Source organism: Scyliorhinus torazame, chromosome 19 (assembly GCF_047496885.1).
Source record: "Scyliorhinus torazame isolate Kashiwa2021f chromosome 19, sScyTor2.1, whole genome shotgun sequence".
Lineage (NCBI taxonomy): Eukaryota > Metazoa > Chordata > Chondrichthyes > Carcharhiniformes > Scyliorhinidae > Scyliorhinus > Scyliorhinus torazame.
The window spans coordinates 112,433,885-112,452,437 of NC_092725.1; the positions used below are offsets into that span (position 1 = coordinate 112,433,885).

Below are 18,553 nucleotides of genomic sequence, written 5' to 3' on the forward strand. Positions count from 1 at the left end.
AACGGAATTGTTGCTATCAACTCACTTCATGCATGCAAATATGATCTGAGCATGGAAAACCTGTTGGGCCATCGATTGCACCATCGACACCATTAGCAGAAATCGTCCCATTTCTTAAGAGAAGTAATTTTAGCAAAATGAGACTTTAGAAGGATAACTGTGTCTCCCTACCCAAAGTAAAATTCCCCGAGAGCCCATTAGCGATTTTTGTTTCCATTCAGCTAACGGCGAAGGAGGTGGTCGATGTCATGACAACTATTAGGACTGTTAAGCACTTTTGGATAAATCCTGATTCAGTCCTTTGAGATCAATTCAATTCTAAATAGAATGATATCTACAAGGTTCCCCTCAAAACAATTTATTGCAAACTTACTACTGTTTTTGTCCTATTTGTGTCTTCCCAAGAGTTTCACCACTATCGAGAGCTGTCAATGAAAACAGCTGAACGCAAAATGATGCAGTTCAATTCATTGATTGAAAGCAAACCTGGTAATTATAACGAAATAAGCAGCAAAAAAGCATCCAGCAGAATGTGGAGCCTTAACTTGTTAAATCTGCTGGAAAACAATTAAAGCAATAAGGATTAAGAAGCAACATTTGTGGAAGGTAACAGAAGGGCACATTGTTTAATCAGCTGTGGATAAGTCGGTAGCATTCTTACCTTGAGTAGCAGGTTGAGGATCAAATGCCACTCTGAGGATGGAAATGTAAGCTGATTGGCACAAAACTTTGGATGTAGTATTGAGAGAGTGCAACTCTCTCCGAGGTGCTGTCTTTCGGAGGAGATGTAAAATCGGGGCCCCATTATATCACTGAGGTCTGAGGTGAATTTAAACAACGCATGAGACTAATTTAAAGAAGAGCGGGGAGATTTTCTCAGGCCATGACCAGTATTTATCCCTCAGTTAGCAACAATAGTTAATTTAGTCCATCACCTGGTTATTATCACATTGCTGTTTGTGGCAGCTCGCTTTGAGCAGATTTGTGCTGTGTTTCCCACAGTGATTGAGAGAGATAACAGAGTTAATGGATGAAATCGATGGCCTCACTTGAATCGGGGCGCAAAGCAGCCAGTACATCTTGTGAGAGGCCCCTCACAAGATTTACCTAGCTCGCCATGCTTTACGAGATCTAACGTGATCTCGTGAGATGTCGCAATCTGGATCCCACCCACAATGGGCGGGATCCAGATCTGGCTAATCTGCATATTAAAGTGCTGGGTGGCTAGGCTCTGGGCAGGGTGGCAACCCTGGTGCCACCTGGGCACCCTGGCACTTCCACCAGGGCACCCTGGCAGTGCCAAGGTGCCCTGGCGGCATTTTGCCCACACCGAGGATCGTGCCCCGGGGTGCCCTGCCCTTATTAGGTGGGGTGTGGGAGGGTCGAAGACCCCCTTATAGGTGAGTTGGAGCGGTGGGGTGTCCAGGGGTTGGGCTGGGGGGGTCTTGAGATTGGGGGGCCATTTAAAAATGACGAGCAGAGCTCCTCAGTGCAGGAAATGGGACCAAGTGTGGCCTCAGCGGAATCTTCTTCACTGAGGCTCCGAAATGAAACAGAACCCCGTTAGATAACGGGGTCTTTCTCGATGCTGCGAGCGCCGGGAAGCACCCGGCTAAACGTGCTCGACACGCGATTCTGATTCATTTCTGTTAAATCACGGCCACTGCTGTGAGCCAGTCTGCCTCTCCTTCAGAGCTGAAGCATGTTGGGCCTCCTGTGGTCAGGAAAGGCAGGCCGTAAAGTCTTCCTTATCCTTTTCCACATTTTAAAGTCAACTTGGTCTCAGAATGTGAGAGAGAATTTGATTTTATGTCTTGTGTACTCTCAGAAACAATGCAGATTTTCAATCTAGCACCCATCTGCTCTGAGTTTTCATCACCAAATTAATTACCATGGGACTCGACTATTCGTATATCTCGATGATAAGGTTTAATTGGGAGTATGGCACTGTTATCATCTGTCTGCATTTACTGGTTGGCGAGGGTAATTTATTGAACTTGACCCAATGAGGGTTTAATCAACAGTCAACCACTGCATTGATTAATTTATGCTAAATACTGTAAATGAATACAATTGACTCCACTGTCATTGGAGTTCAAAATGTACTTTGCTCTGTGCATTGTAACACTTTAATTCTGTATTTGTATTTTCTGGGACAAACCTGCTATGAATATTTGCACTGTGCATTAAAAGGACATTGCTATATATAGGAAGGCTTTTCATTATATAACAGTTTGTGCACTTTAAAAATAGATAAAAGCTGTAGGGCTGGATTCTCCGTTTCTGAGGCGAAGTGCCGGAGTGAACGGAGAATCCGCGGGAGGTTCATGACAGGAAAATCGGCTGAACCCCTTGTGGTAACACCAGTTATTGCAGTACCTGAGAGTTAGATGACCATTGGCTAGACCTAGGAGTCTACCATTGGCTAATGTACATAGCTCCGCCCTGAGAGGTGTGGTATAAGAACCAATGCCGTCCCAGCAGCCTTCACTTTCTGTATCGAAGCTGCTGGGTACAGTTCTAGCTGATTAAAGCCTATTAGTTATGACTCACCTTGTCTCGAGAGTAATTGATTGTGCATCACCCCTCGTCGATTCCGGTACTGGTGAGGGGCTAGCACAGGCGCCACGTGAAATTCCCGCGAATCTCGCCAAAAACGGCCAGCGAATGGGCGAGTCCCGGGCACGCATGCGCAAGGCTGACGACCTGCACTGGTCACGTCGTAAAACATGGCGTTGGCCATGCTCGAACCCTAACCCACCAACCGCAACCCCACAGCCCACCCCTCACCAGTCCCCCAGCCCTAGCAGATGCCCTGCCCCAGCCAGCGGCATGGATCCCTGATGAGTGTGCCGATGCTGGACATTGTCTGCAGCCGGCACGCCGGGTTCCCGACCGTTGGGCCCACATGTTGCCCACAGAGTTGTGAATTCGGCCCATCGGGGCCGGAGCTTTGCAGGTTCAGCCAGCCAATGACACGCCAACAGTGTTGAAATGGCCTGTGGCGCGCATCACGATTACGCCGGTTTGGAGGGAGCAGAGCATGGCGGACCGATGTGAAACTGACTGCGGCCCCAATTCTGGTGTTGGAATCCATTCTCTGCCCGATCACCGATCACAATTTCGTCATCGGGCTACGGAGAATCCAGCCCAGTGTTTCATACAATGGTATAGGGGGTGCACTTGGTCTCTGCGAATGATGCTAGGTAAATGATAGTTGTGGACTGGGTGGCCACTTGGGAGCTGTGATAGTGCAGGTACATAAGGGGTCAGGTGTCAGTAATGCGGGAGTTTGCTCCAGAGCGCAGGCAGAAACACAGCATGTAAAAACTGCCCAGAGTATTCAATAAATTGTTATTGTTCAAAGTCGTTTATCAACAGTTTTTGAAACCCAGCACTTCTACAATAGAGACACATCACATTAAACCAAACAAGTTATTTTTGCACTATCCTTGGAGTCAATGGAAGCTGAAATGGAGAGCGGTGTGAAAGAGGCTGCTGTATCACCGAAGACAAATATTACCCACAATTTTTTATTTATTCTGTCCTCTTCTCCTGAAGAATCGGCCTGGATTCTCCAATAATGGGGCTATGTCCCCACACCAGCATAAAAACGCTGGCGTTTCACTCTCGACTTTCCTTAAGAAAGTCCTGAGCGATTCTCCGACCTGCAGGGGGCTGGCAGGGCCCCGGAGTGCTTCTCGCAGCTCTGGCTGCAGATAAGGCATTTCCAGTCGGGAGTCCACGCATGTGCATGGCGGCGGCCTGCTGCAGCCACACCGTGCGACATGGCGGACTTGCACTGCGGACCGTCATCAAAAATGTAGGCCCCCCCGAGATCGCGGCGCCTGCGGTTCCGTGCCGCCCGATCGTTCTCCTGGCCGTCCATAAGGCCCCCGCCCCGGTGATCGATCCCCTGGCCCCCCACCAGGTCTGAGTCCGCAGCTGCCACCCGAGGTTCCCAATGACCGATATGTGGTTAGAACCATGCGGTCGGGAACTCGGCCAGTTTTGTGCAGAGAGTCGCGGGTGGGGGAGCCTCCGTCAATGTCCCCCTACCCGCGCCGCGTAGATCGCGCGCGAGAGACTCCCGAGTGATTCTCCAGGGAACGGAGAATCGCTTCAGCAGAGCCGGTCCAGAATTCCGGGTAAACGGTCATTCTCCGCCCCCGCGTCGAACACGATTTTGGCTCGGAGAATCCAGCCCCTGGACTTTTACCGAGGTCTACTTTCCCAGGTGCTGGCAACCCTCCAGTATCTTCCCCAAATCGCAGCTTGCCCAATGTGAGCCTAGACTGAGTGCCGACAAACTATTTTGGCAGACCCCCCTAACAAGCCCCATCCTCTGCTAGCCGAGATGCACACATGTCTACAACTGGAGTTATTGCACAACAGTCCAAAGAATAAATTCTGGTTGAATTTTCACCTTGGCAGTACAATGATGCCGGTGCTGATAGTAAGATCCTAAATGCTTGCCCTGGCTGAGACAAGCTAAAAGCATCGAGGCCAGGAATTGGAGCTACAGCCCTCTGGTTTAAACGCTCCTGTTTCAGACCTGACAGCCCATAGAGGACTGTCTTTTGAGGTCAGGTAGGAAACCACTTTACGGATTACGACTGTGCACTGCACATACTCACTGCCTCATCAGCAGGCTGTTTGACTCGACTTACATCCCATTCAAAACAAATGGAGCTCATACAGTTTAGAATCAGTGCTTAAAATTCATGCACTGCTCTTTTCAATGTTTCCGAACTTTGCGTTTGAGCTTCTTGACCTACTCCAAGCCAAGGACTAATCTATTTACCATTAGCCATGAAAAACCGACCTCTTGCAAATTAAGGAATCGTTTTCATGGCCCTCTATGTAATTATGTATTTTGTCAAAAGTATGAAGGTCAGTACTAATCAGTAGCTGCCTCCATTTCAGTAATATATATACAAGAACTATTTTTAGCATTAAAGATCAGTGACATAGTGTGGATTCATTATTTAGCTGTCAGATCTGGATCTATCCTGGCAGTCATTTCAGGTTTCTGTTACCCGCAGACTTCTTCCGTATTTAATTAACGGTGAGCTGTGTTTTTATTTTCATGATAAGGCCATGAGAGCCAGTTCCGTTTACTGACCACTGACCAAATTATTTGAAGCGTGCACCTGCAACTCAGTCACCTGTCTTTGGAACTGGAACGTTGTTGAAAATCCTTTACGCTTTTAATCCTCTTTCTGGGACACTTCTTGTGCTCAGTAAAGAGGCAGGTTTGCTTTAATGCTCCAGCTATTATGAACATTGCACAAAATGCTCAAGGACCTAAGGCATATAAATAGACACACAGCAGTATATGCTATCTGACAAACTGCACAATCTTTCCATTTAGTCTCAGGAATCATGATTGCCCAGCTCTTAAAGCACTAATATGGCTAATGTGAGCTTGCATTTGTGTTGTCAGATACTTTTCTGCCTCAAGCCCAACTTGGATCTCCTTTCTCAGAAACAGCAATAATCGTCGTGTGAATGCTTAGCACTAAATTAACACTTCAGTCATCCATGGTCACTGAATAAACATTGCTGAAAATATTAGCCAAAACATTGCCCTAGAATTGAATGGTTGTCAGGAAAATGCATAATTATTACGGAACAACTAATCGCTAACCATTTTTGAAAAGCCTAACATGTTACATACTTGCAGTTTTCAGTATCTGCAAGACCATGATATGTAGGAACCATTTGGCCCATCGAATGTGCTCTGCCATTTAATGAGATCATGACTAAACTGATATGCTAATCCTTAACTCCACATTCCCACCTTATCCCCACAACACTTGATTTCCTTACTGATTGATAATCTGCCTGTCTCAGCCTTGAAAATACGTAACAATCCAACCTCTACAGCCCCCTGTGGCAAAGAATTCCAGATTCGCAACCCTCTGGGAGAAGAAATTCCTCCGCATCTCTGCCCTAAGTGGGTGGCCACTTACTCTGAGATTATGCACTCTAGTTCTAGAACCCCCCCCCCCCCCCAACCCACAAGGGGAAACTACCTCTCAGCATCCAACTTTTAAGGCCACTTAGAATCCTATACATCTCAATAAAGTTGTCTCTCATTCTTCTAAACTCTAAATGAGAACAGATCCAACCTACTCAACCCCATCTCCTCAGAAAGTCCCTCCATTCCCGGGACCAACACAGTGAACTTTATCTGGACTGCCTCCAATGTCAGTATATCTTTACTTAGATAAGGGGACCAAAACTGTTCACAATAATCCAGACATGGTCCAACAGTGCCTTGTATAGTTTTAGCAAAACTTCTCTATTTTAACACTCCATTCCATTTGAAATAAAAGCCCACATTCAATTTGCCTCCCCAATTACTTGCTGAACTTGCATGCTAGCTTTTTGTCATTTATGTATGAAGACCTCCAAATCCCTCTGTGCTGCAGCTTTCTGCAGTCATTCTCGATTTAGATAATATTCAACGACCTTATTTTTCCTTCCAAAGGGCTTAACTTCACATTTTCTTACATTATACTCTATCTGCCAAATGTTTTGCCCACTCACTTAGCTTGTCTATATCCCTCTGTACATTATTTGAATCATTCTCACCGCTTGCCTTCCCACTTATTTTTGTTTCATCTGCAAACTTTGACTTTCTATTTTTCACAAAAGAAAGCACTTAGCTGCTTTTGTGTGGTGAGGAACTGTCAATCACAACAAGAGTGCTTATACACATTGTGGTTAGCATAAAATCAGGGTTATAGTGATGCATTCAAGTGTGAAGGGAAAAATAGATCAACAATCCACCAAGTAGCTGTATCGGGAATAGTAAAACTGTCAATCAATGTTTTGCTGTGTGAAAATAAATGGAACATTTTAATTTCAAAGGCTGTCAAGGGAATTGAAGGCCTTTGAAGTGCACTTGGCTTTTGTGGAAGCCTCTGACACTTTTAACAGCTGCTTTAAACACTTTTGTCTGAGGCAGCAAATATTTGGGAAGGGTAAGTAATAACGCAGTGATTTTCCACTCCATTGCCTGCACTCCTCAACAGTTTTCAGGCATAGGTGACAAATGGGGGTCTCTGTTGGGGGCGGGGGGGTGTCAGGTGGATCAGTCTGTTGAGGGGGTCTGATGGGGGAGCTCTGAGAGGGGGATCTTATGGGGTGGTCTGACGGGAAGAGCCATTGGGGGTGGGCATGTCACCCTCATACATGTGTGCTGAGGGGTGGGGCGTGACCCGTTATTCCTGCCATCAGATGGGGACAATGCCCAGGCTTGTCAAAAGGGAAGGGGCAACAGGATTTGCGTTCTGCGGGGTAGGGAAGGGGAAAATGCTTCAGCACCTCAGTATTGGGCCACCTGATCAAAATGGTGGCCTGATACCACGGGCGGGATTCTCCGATCCCCCGCCGGGTCAGAGAATTGCTGGGGGCTGGCGTGAATCCCGCCCCCGCTGAATTCTCCGGCACCAGATATTCGGCGGGGGCGGGAATCGCGCCGCGCCAGTCGTCGAGCCCCCCCACTCCGGTGATTCTCCGGCCCGCAATGGGCCGAAGTCCCGCTGCTGGAATGCCAGTCCCGCCGGCGAGAATCAAACCACTTCTCTTACCGGTGGGACCAGGCAACGCGGGCGGGCTCCGGGGTCCTGGGGGGGGGGGCGTGGGGCGATCTGGCCCCGGGGGGTGCCCCCACGGTGGCCTGGCCCGCGATCGGGGTCCACCGATCCGCGGGCAGGCCTGTGCCGTGGGGGCACTCTTTTCCCTCGGCCACAGCCTTCACCATGGCCGACGCGGAAGAGACACCCACCCCTGCGTATGCGCGGGGATGACGTCAGCAGCCACTGACGCTCCCGCGCATGCGCGGACTTCCGCTGGCTGGCGAAGTCCTTTCGGCCCCAGCTGGTGTGGCGCCAAATGCCTTTCCCGCCGGCCGGCAGCGCGCCAACCACTCCGACGCGGGCCTAGCCCTTCAAGGCACCTTTGGGGTGGCCCGACGCCAGAGTGGTTCCAGCCACTCCATCCCGCCGGGACCCCTCGCCCCGTTGGGTAGGGGAGAATCCCGGCCCAGGATTCTACTCCTCCATACGTACATTTGCATGAGCGAATTGCACCTGGGCACCGCTCCTAGCACCAGTGTAAATCAGGAGCAACTCTCCGCTGTTGGGAGAACCTAGTCTCCAGAACAGAGAATCCAGCCCTGTGTCTTTTTGTGATATTAAAATCGACTGATGCCATCCCCATAATGCAGACTGCAAGGAACCAAGGATTAGTAATTAGTTGACACAAGAATTTTAGAAACAAAACAGAATATTGAATGGAGCAACTTATTTTGAGAAATGTGGAGATCTTCAGTTAATTGGTTTAGGAAGGAAAGTTAGAGCAGAAGGCAATAGCTGTCCTTGATTTTAATCCAATTTTGTGTGTATATGTATATGTATGTGTGTGTGTGCCTTTGAGAGTGAGAGAGGTTGATGACAGGAGGGGAGAAAGGGTTTAGACACCAGCTGATGAGCTTTAGCTTCTGTAAGTAAAGTCACCATAGTCCCAAGTGACCAGAGGCTACTTTCTCCTTTGAGAGGGGGAGCTGAGTGGTGATTATTTAACCTGAGGATCACCAGCCCTCAGGCAAGGGGCAAGTTTGAGAAGGCAGGACCTCCATGAATAACCTTAGCCAGCACAAGAATTAAAAGCTGTAGGCCTTGCTCTGCATCACAAACCAGCTGCCCAGCCAACTGAGCTAATCCAGCACCTTAGCTTCTGCAGTGCCAGTATAGCAGAGGTAAGGGAATGGAATTGAGGTTGAAACTCCTCACGCTGCCAGTACACCAGGAATCTTCTATTTCCTACCCCAGCAGACAGGTTAAATTGTCCTGCTCTCGGTAAATGTCAGTGTGACAGCAGTGCTGAGGAACCCTGTGGAGTTTCTTGGTTCTATTATCAATGAAACCCAAGAAGCTGTTCGGAAAGATACGGCTGTAGTGACAGAATGCCCATTGCATAAGACAAGGAGCAGGATTTTCTGCACACCCCATGGCATGTTTTGCGGCGGTGGAGGCAGTCTGCCATTGGCTGGTGGTAGGATCTTCCATTCCTGCCATTGCCAACAGGGTGTCCTGTTGTTCGTGCACTCCCCCACCAAGGAACAGAGGCACGGCGAGAAAGTTCTATCGCTCTGAGGACAAGTTGCACCATTCCTTTTTCTCTACTCCCGATTGGATGGTTTAGCTTTAAAGATTTCTCATTTCTTTCCAGTCTTGCAGATGGAATCCAGCTGCAGTATAACCGTATTTCCTTGAGCAACAGTTGTGGGCTCCCTTTGGGTGGCGGGCATGAGCTGTTCTGAATAACTAATGACATCAGCAGATTGGGTCGGTGCCGTGGCGGCATTGCCGTGCTCTATAGAAAATGACTTTAAGTTATAAAAAATAGCAGCTGGTACGAAAGGGAAAACCAAAATACTGGTCACAGCTTCAGTGTTAGAAAGGATGTGAAAATTCAGTTTGAGATAAAAGGTGAAAGAGAATGCAAGAATGTCAATAAATGATGGATGGGTAAGAGTTAGCCATTAAAGATGACTTCGTAGCAGGTAGGTATAAAAGAGATGTAAAGAAGCTGTGCCTTTGAAAGATGATTTTCGTTGACTCATTGAAGTGCATAGACTGACTCATTGCACAGGAAGAGGACCAATAGTTGTTTCCACCTGTTCTAAATGAAATAACGTGAAGTGAATTATAGGTTGCCATAGGAACCAATGTTAAAACTGGAGTTACAGTCCACCGTTTCTGGAAAAAATAATGTACAAGTTGTAATAATGCACCGTGCATACGTATGGCTATTCTTAGCTGAAATAACTTGCAAAGTAAAATAAATGATTGCATATAAAATAAGTACTGTATCAATTCAAATTAGATAACACTCTCCAGTCTCACATTCGTCTCAGGCAATTCCTCAGGATTGAGGGTGACTTGCTTCCACTCCGATTCGATGAGTTCTGAGATAGCTGACAAGTATAATATGTGATCTGCCAGCTCGGTTGGGGCAAGTGTTGCTTGAAGGATCAGGGACATGAATTGTTCGGAAATTATTTTGTCTTTATTTCACCTCTGCAAGTTCCCAATGAAATCTCTCCTGAATGAACCTTCACCCTTTTTTTCAGTCACCAGAATTCTCCTGTTCTTTTCTAACTGAGACAGAGAAAGCCATTTTACCTGTGTGCAGTTTGGAAGCAAATGCTGCCTCGTTCGCAAATACTTTAAAATAGTCTCTCTTCCTCAACTGCCGTAAAGGTCCACAGCAAGCACAGCGGGGGCTCCAAAATTAAAAGCAACTTGCAGAGTCACGAAATGGGCCTTTTCTTCACAGAAATGATCAGCACAGGCCTTAACTCCTTCATTGCAAAAACAAAATCTTGTTCATTTGGATATACTTGGAAAAATTTACGTCAGTGTTTTTGAGAAAAGAAAATCACCAATTCTTTCGAGTGCGGTTGAACAGCTCTCCTCGCACTCTGTTCAGAATGGCGGCAATCAGGACCTGGGACCTGGTGGCAAACCTGCGAGGAGCAGTGAGGTGAAACTATGCAAAATTACGACGTTGTAAAATGGCAACTTGAAACAACGCAAAACAGCGTAGAGTAATGGCGCCCTATGATAATGCGAAACGGAGTAAAATTGGAACTGAAGGCGTAGATTGTAAATTATAGCCCTCAGAACTATGAAACTTTAAAATGAAACAATTTAAAGCAGAGCAACTTAAAATGTGGAATTAATAATAATAATTTTTATTGTCACAAGTAGGCTTACATTAACACTGCTATGAAGTTAATGTGAAAATCCCCTAGTCGCCACAATCCGGTGCCTGTTCGGGTACACTGAGGGAGAATTCAGAATGTCCAATTCACCTAACAAGTACGTCTTTCGGGGCTTGTGGAAGGAAACCGGAACACCCGAGGAAACCCACGCAGACACGGGGAAAACGTGCAGACTCTGTACAAACAGTGACCCAAGCCGGGATTCGAGCCTGGGACCCTGGCACTGTGAAGCAACAGTGCTAATCACTGTGCTACCATGTTGTACACAGCAAGAAAGAGATCTAATTTGCGCAGTCTGGGAGCAAAACGATTATAGTATACATATGGTGGGAAATGCTTAAGACTGTAAAATAGACAGTTAAGGCTATTCTGTCCATTAAGTTACCTTCACTAACACTCCATTTCCTAAAAATGACTATGGCAAAAATAGAACTTAATCTTCATTGATTCAGGCTTTTAAATGCAGTAATTCTGATGTAAGATGGATTTGGTTTAAAATGGAGGATTATTGAGCTGTGAGAACTGTCACAATCTTTATTAATCAGGGTAAAGGTCTTTTGATCCAAGTGATTAGGTACTGTTTTAAAAATGCAAATGAAACATTACAAGCAGCTCATTGAAACACATTAGATGCAATGCAGTAAGATGTAAAATTATATTTTTATAGGGACTTTCTACTCACTATAACAAGTATTTGTTGTATTAACATGGGTCAAAACTAGGAGATACAATAATTTACCTTTAATCAAATGGGAGATATCACTGTTACATTGTTTGATGTGAGCAATCATAATTCTACATTTAAGAGGAAAGGTAACGGACCATAATTGGCCTAATTGGTCGATGTCAGTGTTTATGCTCTACTTAAGTTTCCTTCCACCTTTCAGCCTTTTCAGCATTCCTTTTATTCCTTTATTCATTGAATATTTTTGTAGCTTCCTCTTAATCTCTGTTGAATATGTCAATCAGGCTGAAAGACTTGGATTAAGCGTGTGTAATATCCCTCATGAGACCTATGGGGATGACCTAATTGATCTCCCATGGGGCCCGTGGCGAAGACCTATTAGCTGGGCCTTGCGAAACCAACACCTAAAAGCTGGCCTGGATTGGGACCGGCATGATCAGTAGTCCCGTTTGCACCTACGTGCTCCATGCTGCGTTGCGGCCTTTTCTTTTGACTAAAAAATAAGCCAATGTTTGGATCACCTTCTTGGGTCACCTGAAAAGTTTATACTGGCGATGAGGAAAAACTACGCTTGTGATCCTGGACGTCCAGAGCATACTTGAATTCCTCAGCACAAGAGCAAGATCGGAGGGAATTTAAAAATGCCACTTTTTGGAAGGCTTGAGACATTTGTCGCAGGGGTGGAAGATTGGGTCCAGTGTACAGAACGGATGCGGTATTTCTTCCAGGCAAATGCTATTGTAGGAGACCAGCAGGAAAATACTCCTGACCGCCAGCGAAGCCCCAACCTTTAGTATGATCAAAGCCTTACGTATGCACCAGATTCGATCTTAATGAGCTTGTAGCACTTGTTGCAGATCATGGTGAACATGCTGAAGACTCACCATCAGACTCACCATCGACTACTCTCCAGAATCAGTTGCATTTTTGGGCATACGCATCTCCATCAAGGACAGTCACCTCAGCACTTTTCTTTACCGCAAGCCCATGGATAACTTCACAATGCTCCACTTCTTCAGCTTCCACCCTAAACACATTTGAGAAACCATCTTCTAAGGAAAAGCCCTCCTTATACACATGATCTGCTCAGACGAGGAGGAACGTAACAGACATCTACAGATGCTGAAAGGCGCCCTCGTAAGAATGGGATATGGAGCTTGACTCATCGATCGACAGTTCCAATGCACCATAGCAAAAAGCCGCACCAACCTCCTCAGAAGACAAACACAGCACACAACCAACAGATTACCGTTCATCATCCAGTACTTCCCCGGAGTGGAGAAACTACGACATCGTCTTTGCAGCCTTCCACACGTCATCGATGAAGAAGAACATTTTGCCAAGGCCATCCCCACACCCCCACTACTTGCCTTCAAACAACCGCACAACCTCAAACAGACCATTGTTTGTAGCAAACTATCCATCCTTCAGGAGAACAGCGACCACGACACCACACAGTCCTGCCATGGCAAACTCTGCAAGATATGCCAGATCATCGACATGGGTAACACCATTACATGTGAGAACACCACCCACCAGGTTCGGGGTACATACTCGTGTGTCTCTGCAAACGTTGTCTACCTCATACACTGCAGGAAAGGATATCCAGAGGCATGGTACATTGGCGAGACCGTGCAGATGCTGCGACAACAGATGAACGGATATCGCGCGACAATCGCCAGGCAGGAATGTTCCCTTCCAGTCGGGGAACACTTCAGCAGTCAAGGGCATTCAGCCTCTGATCTTCGGGTAAGCATTCTCCAAGGTGGCCTTCAGGACATGCGACAACGCGGAATGGCCGAGCATAAACTGATAGCCAAGTTTCGCACGCATGAGTACGGCCTCAACCGGGACCTTAGATTCATGTCTCATTACATTCCCCCCCTACCATCTGGCCGGGGCTTGTGAAATCCGACCAACTGTCCTGGCTTGAGACAATTCACACCTCTTTAACCTGTAATATCCCTCTCTGCACTCCCTCCGCCTGGACCTGTGAAGACTTAATTACCCGCGAAGGCTCGCATTCAAAGTATCATCTTGCATCATTGACTTTGTCTATATATGTGGTTGAGGAACCTATCTCTTCACTCACCTGATGAAGGATCTGCACTCCTAAAGCTAGTGATTCGAAACAAACCTGTTGGACTTTAACCCGGTGTTGTAAGACTTCTTACTGTGCCCACCCCAGTCCAACATCGGCATCTCCACATCATGTCAAATGAGTGGTTAAGGTTACGTTTGGGAAAAACGGCATAGGGTGTACATGGCTGATATAACCATGTAAAGAGGGTAGTTTTAAAAGTCCAAAGAATAATGAAGACAAAACAAAGAAGCAACTCCCAACAACAAGAGATCTTTGCTTCCAAACTCTCAGATACTTGAGCATAACTACATCATATTAATCTGTTCTTCCAACAGGAATATTAAACAGGCTCTGTTTGCAAATGAGCGAAATTTGAATCACTAAATGTTCAAATTCAAATTGAATGAGAGTCAAGCCTGTCGATTAGATTTCTGACTATGATGGTTGATATGTTTGGATTGAATCTGTAGAGGTGCAGATGCGAACATGCTTCTGTTTTCTGTCTCTGTATAACAGCAGGTAAAACCATAATGCTTGTGCTCCCATGAGATATTGTATGCTGATTAGTGGAATGAGTTCACTAGCTTCCACTTAGGCTCAAAGGCTGAACAATTAAATAAATTGCACGGCCACATTTTTTTTACAGTAACAGGGAAACAAAATTGACAATTCCTTAGCCTTAGAGGAGCTCATCACCATATTATTTGCATTAGTCCATTTAATCAGCAGCTGTAAATCTTAAGACACAAATATCCTCACTTCTTTCCATGAATCGACGTCAGTACCCTATTCCCAATTTGGATCTCATGTAATATGGTAACATTTATCATACATTTAATATTTCTAAAGCTAAGATGCTCAATTAAGTTTACTTCCATGATTTCTGCTCCTCCCAGTTCCACAGTAAGTTAGGTAAATTAGGATCTCTGCTCATTTGGGCGGCACACTGGCACAGTCGTTAGCACTGTCGGCTCACTGCGCCAGGTGCCCGGGTTCAATTCCAGCCTCTGTCTGTGTGAAGTTTGTATGTTCTCCCCATGTCTACGTAGGTTTCCTCCTGGTGCTCCGGTTTCCTCCCACAGTCCAAAAATGTGCAGGTTAGATGGATTGGCTATGCCAAATTGCCCCTTAATGCCCAGGGTTATGCAGATTAGGCTCTGGGTTACGGGGATAGGGCAGGATGGATGGGGATGGATGGGGAGTGTAAGTGTGTAGAGTGCTCATTCGAAGGGTTGGTGCAGATTTGAGGGGCCGAATGGCTTCTTTCTGCTCTGTAGGGTTTCTATGATTCTAGAATCATGTTCAGTGGTCTTTTTAGGAATTCCCAGAGTGGCATATGCTGCGGTCAGTTGAAGCTGTATTTTGCAAAGGTCACTGTTGCAGTGCGAGGCAGTGTGAAACCGCAATGGTAATTTATTCAACCAAGAAGAAGTTCATATCCAGGACAGTACAACGACTGAACAGGTCTAGTCTCCTCGGCTCCCGGGTTAACTCTGGCCCAACCCCAATAGCTAGGTTTGCGCCTAAACACCTGATAGCCTAACGTTCACGTGCTCCGTCCCCACGTGGCCCTCGACGGACTGCCCCTTAAAGGGGCCACAGCGTTTCATAGACGGTGTCGCGATGCCTGGCCAGTTCTGCATCCCCAGAGAGGAGCAGGTCTCTGCGCTGCCATCCTTGTTTCTTGACTGAGAGTGAGCAGTGAGGCCGCATTTAAATAAGCTCCCCCTTGTTAGTGGCAAGCAGCTGAGGCACGGGTTAGGCGAATGAGACGGCGAGGGAGCCACGCATGGTGAGATTCACATTGGGGCTGATTGTTGGAACTTACGCGGTTGAATACAGGCCACAATCTTGCCAATGCGGCCGATGCAAAACACCGCGGCAAACCTGCCCAAAATGACACTTTGAACTTTTTCAGCTGAATCGCGGCAGTTAACTCTACTTCTCTCTCTGACTTGCTGAGAGTTTTCATCATAATATGGCATTATTTCAGATCTCCAGCAACCACAGTATGCTGATTGAGTTTTATCTGCAGTTGGTTAATTCATGGAATGCATGAAAGGGGAATTTGCATGTAACCCATGAGAGGAATGAGCCCAATGGACCAAGAGTGCTAACCATGCTTTAATAACAAATTGTGTGTGCCATGGTAACCTGATTTTTAATATGTATTATACATATTCATTTTAGTGCAACAAGAAAAATAAATATCCTTCAAAGCACCTGAAAAATGTAGCACAAAGAACAGTGAAAGCTTATTTCTTGTGAGGAAAGATTCTCAGTAAACATTGAATTGAGGGAAATTACAGAAAACAGCAACACTATGGCCTCTTTATCAAGCCAGATGGGAAGTAATTGCACAAGGATGTTGCTAAAAAGTAAATTGTGAAGCTGTTTTCGTGTTCTGACATTGAAAAGGGGATTGTTATCTGACTCAAGGCAGGTAGTAAAATATTTTATTCCCCATCGACATGGTTGAGGATGATAAATGCATGCAAAAATCTCTCCTTCATCATAGAACTTAATTTATGATGAAGATATTATACAAATATGATTATGCCTTAATTTGCATATGTATCAATCTTGTGAGTGCTAAATAAATGAACCCATTGACAACCTTAATGACGATGCCAAATGCGTAGCATACTGATTATTTTGGTAGACAAGTAATTCAGAGCTCTGGACTAATAATCCAGGGCATGAGTTCAAATCTCTCCTTGGCAGTTTAAGAATTTAAATTCAGTATAAAAGCTCCAGAAATTTAGAGCTGGTATCAGTAAGGCTGACAATGAAGTTGTTGCCATGAAAACCCAACTGGTTCATGGCAGGAAACTTGCTGCCCTTATCTCACCTTGCTGAGATGTGACTGCGGAGCGGGCTCGAAGAGCCAAATGGCTCCTCCTGCTTCTGTTTTCTATGTAACCCCACAACAGTGAGACACTTGACTCTTAAAGGCCTTCTGACATTGTCCTCTAGGTTTAGACTCAAGTCATAAAATGTCATTAAAATGCAGGCACCTTTTAAAGTAAAACCATAACACATCCTCAACACATAATTGCAGATATATAAATTAAGCTTAAACTTAAAAGCTATATCTTATTCCTTTCACCAACAAGAACAAATACAATTTACTTAACTATCTCTATCTCCTAACAGTATTAATAACATACAACTCGTCCCACTAATTGTAAAATACCTTTATTAAACCAGTAACAAGAATGCATTCTCACTGGTTGCTTACCTTCCCTGCGAGCCAGAGTCCAGTGGTCAGTGGTCAGTGGTCAATCTACCGACAAGCTTTGTGTGTGTCATTACAGAGTGACTGACTAAATCTCTCTAAGCACTGTAGTAAAGATATTTCTGTGGGCTGTTTCTAATGTCACCTTTTATTCTGACCCAATGCCATATAAGGTAAAGCCTGCTTTTAGTCCATTTAATTGGTTTATAATTACATCACTGACAATCTCAATGCTTCCTCCCGGTTAGGCCCCATTTGAAGGACACACTCAAGGTACCAAAGTCAACTTGGCTCCATTTTATTTTCTCTAACACTCAGATCCATCTTCCAGCCCTTTCCGCCGGCTGAATTTTCCAATCCCACTGCAGCTTTCTCGGTGGCGGGATGGGCGAGCCATGCAAAATGACTTTGGCTGGAATGGAAGATCCCACCACTAGCCAATGGGAATGAGGGGTGGTGGTGGGGTGGAGAAGTGGGGTGGGGGGTGGGGGTGGGTGGATGCGGGGTGGAATATCCTACCCATTGTTATCAATCTCCAAAGCTGGGCGAAGGAGGTAGATTTATTATCCCTTAACAAAGCACAGTGTGTTTATCTTCCTTGGAACGAGCACTCTTACAGTTTGAGTCACTTTGCAGAACTTGCTAATTCTAGCAAGGCGTTGTCTTGGTTGCATTAACCATCCTGCTTTGCAACTTCAGGCACAGGATTCAGTTCAGTGCAGTTGGGGTGAAGTTGGTGCCGTGGTGGTGTCACTAGACTTTTAATCCAGAGGCTAGACTAATGCTCGAGGGGCAAGGGTTCAAATCCCGCCAGGACAGCTGGTGAAATTTAACCTAGAACATAAAGCTGGTCTCGGTAACAGTTGTAGTGATATCACGGTTGTAATTCAACGACTGACCACCAGGAGTCTCATTAGTATATAAGTGAATGTTAAAGTCAGGTGACCTCAGACTGACTGGAGAGCTCGAAGAGAGAGGTTGCTTGTGCATGATCATACTGTTATCCAGCTGTTCTTTTGTATATAGTTGACCCACAGTTAATGTTAATAAATCGTTAAAAGCTTTAGCTACAAGTGTTCTTGTACTATAAATCAGGCCATCTGACAAGAACATTATATGGTACCAGGAGTGGGGTAAATGGACTGGCAAGCTTTCTCAATGTCCTTACCAATTCTGTCTGGGATCAACTTGTTGACATTCTCCTTGAGATCGCTGGTTTGCATTTCGCGAGAATGATCTCCACCATCTTCTTGCGGATTATGCAGACCTGCTGGTTTTGCGCATAGGAGGATTTACGAATCTGGTTGGTGGGCTTCTTGTGAATCTTAAACAAAATAGGCACCGCAAGTATCCATCTGTGGTTTTGACATCAATATAGGCTTCGATCATGGTCTGCCATTTTTTAACCATAGAGCACATTTTGTCACATGTTAGGTCCATGCCATGAAAGTTGGTCAGACAGTGTTTGCCCTGAACATCCTCCACGATCAGCTTAAATTTGTGGAAGACCACTTTATCATTCTGCAAATTAGCAAGACACACCTCAGATACATGGTCTTTCATGCCTTCTGAGGCAATCTTAGTTCCTTGGGTCCTGGTAACCAAGGTTTTTCCCAGGTTCCTGATCTTCAACATCGCTGGGGCCTTAACATCGTACCAATCCTTCTTGGAGAAGAGGTCCACGATCTTCTTCTTGGCTCCTTTTCTTGCCTCCTTTGATCAGTCTCTAGTTTTACTGACCGCCAT

The 18,553-nt window shown here is 45.7% G+C and overlaps 1 pseudogene; it reads right to left on the reverse strand.

The window, feature by feature from the left end:
- Positions 1-16,751: 16,751 nt before the first annotated feature.
- LOC140396426 (small ribosomal subunit protein eS1-like) lies at positions 16,752-18,553 on the reverse strand (annotated as a pseudogene).